Here is a 9254-nt window from a genome sequence, read left to right as displayed (position 1 = left end):
GTCTGAATAACATGAAATCTATTTAGAATACCGGATGTAAACTTGGGAAGTGATGATCCTTCCTCTCAAGGATGCACAGAACAAAGTAGTATAAACAAACCGGCAGAGAGCATGTAATTTCTCTTTCAAATAACCGTTACTTTTGTTCTTCTATTACCTTCTACTTCTAATTCTCTATATATTTTTTTAGAAAAAAAAGCCCTTTATTATTTTATTTGAGAAAAAAAAGCAAAAATTGCAAGTATGTAAGTTCTCAAAAAACAAAGCCTGTCTTCTTTTTGAATTATTCGGGTGTATTTATTGACTTTCTTTGGGTGTATTTTAGGTTGAGTCCGGTTCAACAGTCAGCCAGTGAGCCGGCTGATTCGAATGTGATGGTTGTGAGGGAACAGACACCGTTGGAAGCACTTGCAATGTGAGTTTTTCAAGAATATTTCAACCTTATAACCTTATTATTTTCAAAGGCGTTGTTAACCTTTCATTTTTCTTCTTGTTTAGAGTTCTGATTCAAGTTTTTGTGCTAGTGTCCCAAACAACCACTGTGCCGGAATTTGAAGAAACACCTGAGATAGATTTTGAACCAACCCCTCTGCTACAAATTGAAGAAACTACAAAAATGTAAGAAATAGTATTATTTGTTTAGAGTTTGGGTGAATATTGGGTTACAGTTCGGGTCTATATTTGGTAACAGTTTGGGTGTATATTGTTCCTGAATAGTTTTTTTACGCCATGATTAATTTGTGTGTAACTGTGCAGCATTCCTGAACCCCCCCAACAACTTGAAGAAAGCACACCCACGCTTCCCCCAGCTCCAACTAAAATGTAAGTTCATCAGACTGAAATCAATCTTTGCTTATCATCCGTATATTCTTATTCTTATAATACGTTATACATGATGACGCAGTTATCCAGCCGCAGAAGACGCTGTTGCCCTATTGATGATGGCACGGACAACATCGTATGTTCCTAGAACAGATCAGATGCCATCATTCAGCCTTGGCCTCACTGATTCAAGCCAAGAAGAAGCATCAACGCAGGAGGGAGCGTCAACGCAGGAGGCAGAAAGGGCAAAATCTCCATAAGCTGCAAATTTGCTAGAACAATTAGAGAATTTGGTAGAAAAAATAGCAAGAAGTGCAGCGAAAGAAGAAAGTAAAAGTCCACAAATTCAAAGGGAGACTGGGGGAGAAAGTTCTGGGAAGTTTGAAACTCCTGCGGGAATAAATCAGAATACGGATGATATAAAACAGAAGTGCTACATCTGGGGGACGCGAGTGAAGACATACGCGGATGACACAACTAACGAGTATGAGAACATGTGCACTCTAATGGCCCAAGATAAATACATTTTGACAAAAATGCACATTGCATCACTCCAGGCAGCAACTTATATAGAAGCTGAGGTAATATTAGAATAACATTAATATTTTTACACCAAAGTTTACTGCAATGTTTATTAATATAAATTGATTTCGGCATATATTTCTAGATTGTATCTGCCATGTGCCTCATCCTCAACCAGACAAATGATAAAAGGTTTCAAGAACAAGTATACTGTCTCTCCCCCGATATTGTGGTAAATATTACTTCTACGCATTTTGGGTGTATTTTCTGTATTCATTTGGGTGTATTTTTTAAGTTCAATTGGGTGTAAATTGTGTAGTCATTTATAGTATTCACTTGGGTGTATTTTCAGTATTATATTTGTTGTTTCACAATTGTTGCAGAAAATGGCCATTTCGAAGCACCCAAACGGGGAATTCATATCACCTAAAACCAATAAAGAATTCAGGGTGGAAGACTACCCAAGTTTTATTCCCTTCATAGATGCAAAAAAATTAACTTCGCATCCATATGTAAGTTTTCATTTGTAAAATTTGTTAGTACCGTTCTTTACTTATATGCCAAATAAAATAACACACTGTTGAAATATGGCAATCCTTCAGATTTTTGCACCTGTTTGCTACTCGGACCATTGGTGGTTATGGGTGATTGATACAAGAAAGCGGAGATTTCATATACTTGACCCGCTACACAAGAAAGCTCCAAGCGATAAGAGAAAGCAGCTTAATAAATTCACTATAAGTTGGCTCTGTGTTCTCCTTTGGGTGTATTTTGTGGAACAATTTGGGTGTGTTTTTTTGATCATGTTGGGTGTATATTGTTTATTCAGTTGGTTGTATCTAGTGCATTCATTTGGGTGTATTTTATATCTTTAGTATGTTCTAAATAACGATTGTTTGCATTCATTTGGGTGTATTTCATTCGGGTGTATTACTGATTTGTTTTGGTATTTAAGGGATATGTAATTTCAAGAATGAGAGCATATGCCGGCGGGGAACCTCTGAAGAAAGGCGAGAAGGAGAAGGAAATTAAAGCATCATACGTTAATATATCAGGCCAAAAATCAACGTATAAATTTGTGACTCTGAACATTAAAATCTCCTAAATGAGATTTGTAATTTATTTTCTTCATTTTCAGATATGACTGCGCTATCTACGTTATGAAGTGGCTTGAGTTAATTGAGCCAGAAAACATTAAAAGGGGGGAAGTATGAATGTGATAATTGGAAACAGGTAACTGTCTTTAGAACTATATAACTCTGTATTACTTTACTGAATTAATATTGCTGTTTAAACAAAATATACTTTTTAATTGTAGGAGGAGGTGGACCACTATAGAGTGGAGTATGCTTCGCGGATACTATTCAATGAAATGAGTAAAGAGAGAGATGAAGCAATTAGAGCGAGTAATGCAATAAGACTGTCGAAGCCATCCTCCGTATTATTGAGACTGTTTTGTCAGATAAATTCTACTGATATAGAAAATGAGTAATCCAACTGCTAGCTAGTTTGTAAATTGAACAAATGCTGTAAAAAATTGTCATTTATAAACAACTTCTATTCAATGAAATTTTTTTCCATAGTTAAACTATATGTGCTGTTAAACTGTCTGTGCTGTATTCAAAAGTTGAATTACAGGTGGTTAAATATGAAGGAAAATATCAAGGCAGATCTAAACACATATTATAAATTTTACACCCAACGGGAGTTTAATATACACCCAAGATTGCTTAAAATATACACCCAAACTGTCTGTGCTGTTAAACTGTCTGTATTCAAAATGTATGAATTACAGGTACTAAAATATGAAGAAAAACATCAAATCAAATATACACCCATAACCTGCAATTTTTTAAACCCAAATAAAGTTGAATATACACCCTGAAATCTATCCCCCTATGATGCTTTGAGACTAAAACCCTGAACCCTAAACATTTAAAATGTAAAATGTGAATTCACAAAAATACACCCAAGAGAATAGTACTTTTACACCCATATTCTGTAAAACTATACACCCAAAGAGTTATCCCCTGCTGCTGGTACCCTAAACTGATAATTCATAACATGTCCTTGATATTGGCTGGAATTTGAATGCACCACTGATGCAACATCAAACAGGTTTATCTGAATATAACACTCACATATTAGCTAAACTATTAACGAGAAAAATAAACTCAATCACCACAAATTTAAAGAACATTACTTTTACCTCGCTTAAAACTTTTGTTTTCTTCTTTTTTGTGACATTTGCAATCTGTTTGTCCAACTTTGAACCTAGCCTATTTTTTGGACGTCCTCTTGTTCGGATCCTTGGCGGGCTTTGAAGCTCGTTAACGGATTCCAAGTTGGCATCTTCGTGGGATAAAGAAGATGTCCCCTTCCTTTTGGCTTTTAATGATTCCATCTCAGCCATGACGTTATCGTACACACGGTGCAGAATTGCAATCAACTCCTCCGATTCGGATGCAAATTCACAAATATTTTGCGAACAAAAAACCAATTGGTCAAACCTCTTGCTTCTTGGCTCCATCAGTGGCTCGTCGTGGCTGCTCTTGATGTGTGTCACTTCTTTACCTTCTTGCTCCATCGTTCCAGTATATATCTAGGTGACACTTGGCTTACTTGTTCAAAGCTTAACACGCTTAGTGCATGACGACACAGTATCCCTCTCGACTCGAATAATAAGCATTGGCATTTTACCTCGGCTGCAACTGAGTCGTAAGTAACCACAAACTTGTTGAATATTGAGCTGAAAACTTGTTCTCCGACTTCGTATACTGAATAGCCTAGAGCAGAATTCGTTAATCTGGTGATGCAATTCGCCTTTTCTCTGAATTGCGCTTGGACTTTCCTAAACTTTTGATGACTGTACACATCTTGAAACTGAGCTTCAATGGAGGATTTGGTTGTACACAGTATGACCATATGAAAATCTGCAGCAACTTATTCTCTCTCTGCTTGCTCCCTGCTTCCGAGGCAATTATCGTATTATTTGACGAACTGAATAAGCGAGCTGTTCCGGGTGATAAACTTGTTAAAAAATGAATGCATGCTCTCGCTCCTTTGTGTGCTTCTCATCCCTGCTCAGAAGTGGTGATCCAGATAGATAGGAACCCATATATGACGGTATTCATACAGATCTGCAGAATACACCCAAACACAGACTATAAATACACCCGAAAAAACATGCAATTTACACCTCTATTGCAGATTTTAAACAAACATTACCTAAAAGCCACTTGTTGTCCACAAGACCAAAATTCAGCAGAAAATCATTCCAATTCCTATCGAATGAGTCTTTGCTATGAGAGTTCCAAACAACTTGACTCATTTCTTGTTCAATATCTGCATGTCCCTTGTACCCATTTAATTTGCTTGGAATCTTCTTCATGATGTGCCAAATACACCAACGGTGAATTGTTGTTGGCATACAGGCCTCTAAAGCCCTTTTCATTGATGCGCATTGATCGGTGAGAAACCCTTTCGGAGCGTTTCCTCCCATGCAACGAAGCCAGCATTGAAATAACCATTTGAATGATTCAATTTCTTCGTTTTTCATCAAAGAGCATCCGAGAAGTGTTGACTGACCGTGGTGATTCACCCCGACAAAAGAACCACAGACCAAATTATACCTGAAACGAATTACCATGGTCCAGAATGCAAAATCATTAGGTACACCCCAACAAATGCTTCGAATAACACCCAAAAAACAGCCAATATACACCTCTGCTGCGGATTCATAAAAATACATTAATTTAGCATCATAAACAGGGGCAGTTCGTTACCTGTTTGTATTGTAGGTGGTGTCAAATGAAATGACGTCTCCGAAATACTCAAAGGCAGCTCTACTTCTTGCATCGGCCCAAAAAGCCAGCTTAATCGATTGATCCTCCTCGAGTTCAAGCTCAAAAAAGAAATTATGATTCTTCTCTTTCATTCTTAACAAATATTTCCCAAATTCCTTTGCATCTTCTTGTTTGGAAACATTCCGTACTTCCCTGGTAATGTAATTCCTCACGTCCTTTTCGATAAAATTTAACTCGCGGTGACCCCCGACAGCCGCAACAAATGATTGGTAGGTTTTGCTTGGTCTGATGTCGGCTTCCTCGTTATTCTCTATTGTACGACGAATGGACATGCTTAGTTCCCTGTGCTGTTTGAGCATCTCTGCTTTACTTGGACAGTAGGGGTGTGAATGATCCAGCACAACCTTTGAAATGATCCAAGCACCGGCATCCTTCAATGTGTGTATATAAATTCTTGCAGGACAGTTTAAACCGGCTATCGAATTCGTCTTCTCGATCGAAGATATTTTAGATTTTCATTTTTCCTCTCTGCTACATGTAATCAATTGATTCTTAATCTCATTTTCCTTCCTATTTGTGCTCCGAACTCTTGTAGAAAAACCTGCAACCTTGGCGTAGTTCCTGTAAAATTTTCCAGCATCTTCAAGGGTGGTAAAGGTCATTCCAACCTTCGAAACAAAATGGTCATCAACAATAGAGAGAGGATGCAGAATACACCATGTCAAAAACTATAAATACACCCAACTATTGCAAATATAATACACCCGTACGGCACCAACTCAACTAAAATGACAATAAAAGCCATAAGTTGTAAACAAACATGCTGCAGAATACACCGTCACAAAAAACTAAAAACACACCCAATCATGTCTGATATAATACACCTGAACGACAACAACTCAGCTAAAATAACAAAAACAGCCATAAATGTAAATACACCCACACTACCGAAACAAATACACCCAAAAAAGTTCTGATCTACACCCGAGCGTCTGCTATGAATTCCAGAAAATCAATCAAAACTAATACATTACATTCAATCCACAGATTTATGTTGACGCGTTAGTCTCACAGTCAATGTTCACAAATTATTCAGCTACACAATGCTATACAAATTATTACAACAAAATTCAGAGTAAACGTATGTAAATCAAACCTCAGGAACTTCGTTAGATTCAAATTCATAATCCACTTCGCCCTGATTTAGCTGAGAATCTGACGTTGAATCAACCATTATCTTCAAAACGAATCCAAACTTTGATTTCAGTAAACAAAAATCGATAGAAAACGAAGCTGGAGTTAAAAGAGAGAAGAACGAGAAGAAGAAGGAAAACGAGAAGAAGAACGAAGAACGAAACAAATCTAGAAATAAGGAGAGAAGAACGAGAAGAAGAAGAACCAGAAGAAGAAGAAGAACGAGAAGAATAACGAAGAAAGGAAACAAATATTTTGAATTTGGTAGTTATATAGCGCGTGTATTGGACGTAGGGTTGCAGCGCGTTTTGAGGGTTTATTGGTTAATGAACTTGTATGCAGAACTTTTCTGTATTATTATTATTGTCCAAAGTTGCTTTTATTTCTCGACAAATTTGAGTTGGTCCAATTTGTGAAGGCTGCATCAAAAGTGTCATTTTACGGGAGTTCTATGAGAAATGGAGTTAAAATTCATTTCACGCACCGCCCATGCGAAATGGATCATGCTTATTTTTGTATTATTTTAAATTCATACATATTTTAAAAAATAATTTTTTAATATTCATTTAAATTAAAAAACGTATACTAGTGTGTATTAATAGATACTATTGTTTTTATCAGTCATATGCCAATATATATATATATATTTTTATACGTATTAATTAATTAATAACTAAATTTTAATTTGTATATGTGATTTTATTCTATCTTGTGTAGTAAATTGATACACATTTTTCTTTACCATTAAAATAGGAGATTTGATACATTTTATATACTTTCGATACTTTATTTTATATATAACACGTGCATACAAAATATTTTTGACACCTATATATAAAAAAATAGTATTTATATCATTCTTATATATTTTTATAATACAAAAATAAAATTATATATTTTGTCATTTTATTAATTATTTCTATTTTGAAAAAATAATGCGTATAGTATTCTTGAATGTGCAATTTGTGCGAATGCAATTGAATGGTGCGTGGGTCCTTATTAAATATGTATAATTCCAGGTTTGAACGGTCAACTTAAAAATTACTATTGATTGATTTGAACATTGGATACCGTATATCATTCTTCTTGTTTCTTTCTTGAATTTCTTTTTGGATGTTATTATCATGGTCTTCAATCATCATGGTAATGCCTCCACTACCATGTTCTTACAAAAATATTCTTTGCATTTTCTATAGTGATGGTACTCTCCATTTTCACCTTTCTATGATTTGATTTGGTTATCAATTTGCAAAAGAGGAATTATATTTGGTGTATATTGGAGTAGCACCTATTGTGAAAAAGATTATAGAATTGTACTTCAAGTTGTTTGGACATGTGAGAAGAAGACTGACAGAATATTCAGCCAGGAGGATAGATGAAATGGAAGATGGACAAAGGGTGAAAAGCAGAGAAAGACTTATGAAAATCATCTATGAGGTGGTCAAACGAGATCTACATGTAAACAGTATCTCTGTAGACATGATATATGACAGAACTCAATGACGTCATTTGATTCATGTAGCCGATCCCACCTAGTAGAACAAGGCTTTGTTGTTGTTGTTATTGTTTGTTGGAGAGGCTTGGTTCCATCAATAATTGAGCTTTTTGTATGGTTTGTTTTAGTGGGAAGGATAAATACCAAAGAAAGATCGAGTATATTAGGTGTCATTCATCTGAGTGATAATACATGTGTTTTATGTAAAAAATGATGTAGAATGTGTTCAACATTTATTTTTCTACCGTGGGTTTACTTGGCAGGTGTGGTGTGCTTGGCTGACATTTTTTGATAGAGTTTGGGTTGTTCTGGGCACGATTAAGAAACTGTTTGAGAGTTTGACAGGAGAAACTGGCAGAACAGTTGACCAGAATAAACGGGTGGTTAGATTCTGTGCAGTAATTTGGAATATTTGGATGGAACAAAATGCGAGAATGTTTAAGAATAAAGAAGGTAGTGTTGAGGACATCAAATTGAGGTCGGTGTTGAGTTTCAAAGAGTGGATTAGTGCTGATCCATGTGGTCGTTAATGGTAATGCTAGAAATGACAATGAATTAATCGTTTTTGTTTTTATCTTTTTCTTTGTGACTTGATTCTTTGTGTCGCTCAACTTTAGTATGTTGAATTTTTTTTGTTCAAAAAAAAAAATCAAATATACACAATGAAATAGATTTCTATATCTGAAGTAATTGATTGAAGAGAATTAACATGATATAAATATATACGAATTAAAGTGACGGTGGCCATGTGATGTATCATGCAATCTTAACAAGTATAGAAAGATTTTGTGGACAAAGTCCAATCCACACAATCACACATGGTGTATATGGTCATGGAGCGGGGTTATAAGAAAATTGTGTTGTTTTAGTAGTTAATTTACTAATTTGTTTAAATAAATAGTGGATGTTTATATTATTTTGTACATATAATAATTTGTTGATCAATAACAAATTCTTAAATATCATGCAATTAAGATTCTGAAAATTGGATTGGACTGATCAATTTAATTGACGTGAAAAATTGTCTAACATAAAATCGTTGAAAGAATTGGCTGAATCGAAAATTAACCGATGAACTACTTGAACTGGTTCAATTTTTTTAGGGTTTTCGATTCGTTACTAAAAAAACATAATAAAACTCCCTCATTCTCTCTTACAAATGAAATCCAATCTTAAATTCTATCAGCAACCCCACACTTCAAAGTTTATTTCATCAGCACCCACCATTATTGTCGCCGACAATAACAAATAGCAGTTGTTATCGTCGTCTCTTGAAAGCCTGCTCGGCCCTCTTTTCCTATATCATCTTCTCCTCGACGTTGCCAGAAGGTCTGCTTGAAGTTGTTGATATCACCATCGTGAACGATTGTTCGGTCCTGTCCTCATCCCCTGAATTCATTGTCTTTATCCTTGTT

This window comes from Arachis duranensis, chromosome 8 (assembly GCF_000817695.3).
Source record: "Arachis duranensis cultivar V14167 chromosome 8, aradu.V14167.gnm2.J7QH, whole genome shotgun sequence".
In the NCBI taxonomy this organism is placed as follows: Eukaryota; Viridiplantae; Streptophyta; class Magnoliopsida; order Fabales; family Fabaceae; genus Arachis; species Arachis duranensis.
Note: the sequence above shows the minus strand (reverse complement) of the source record.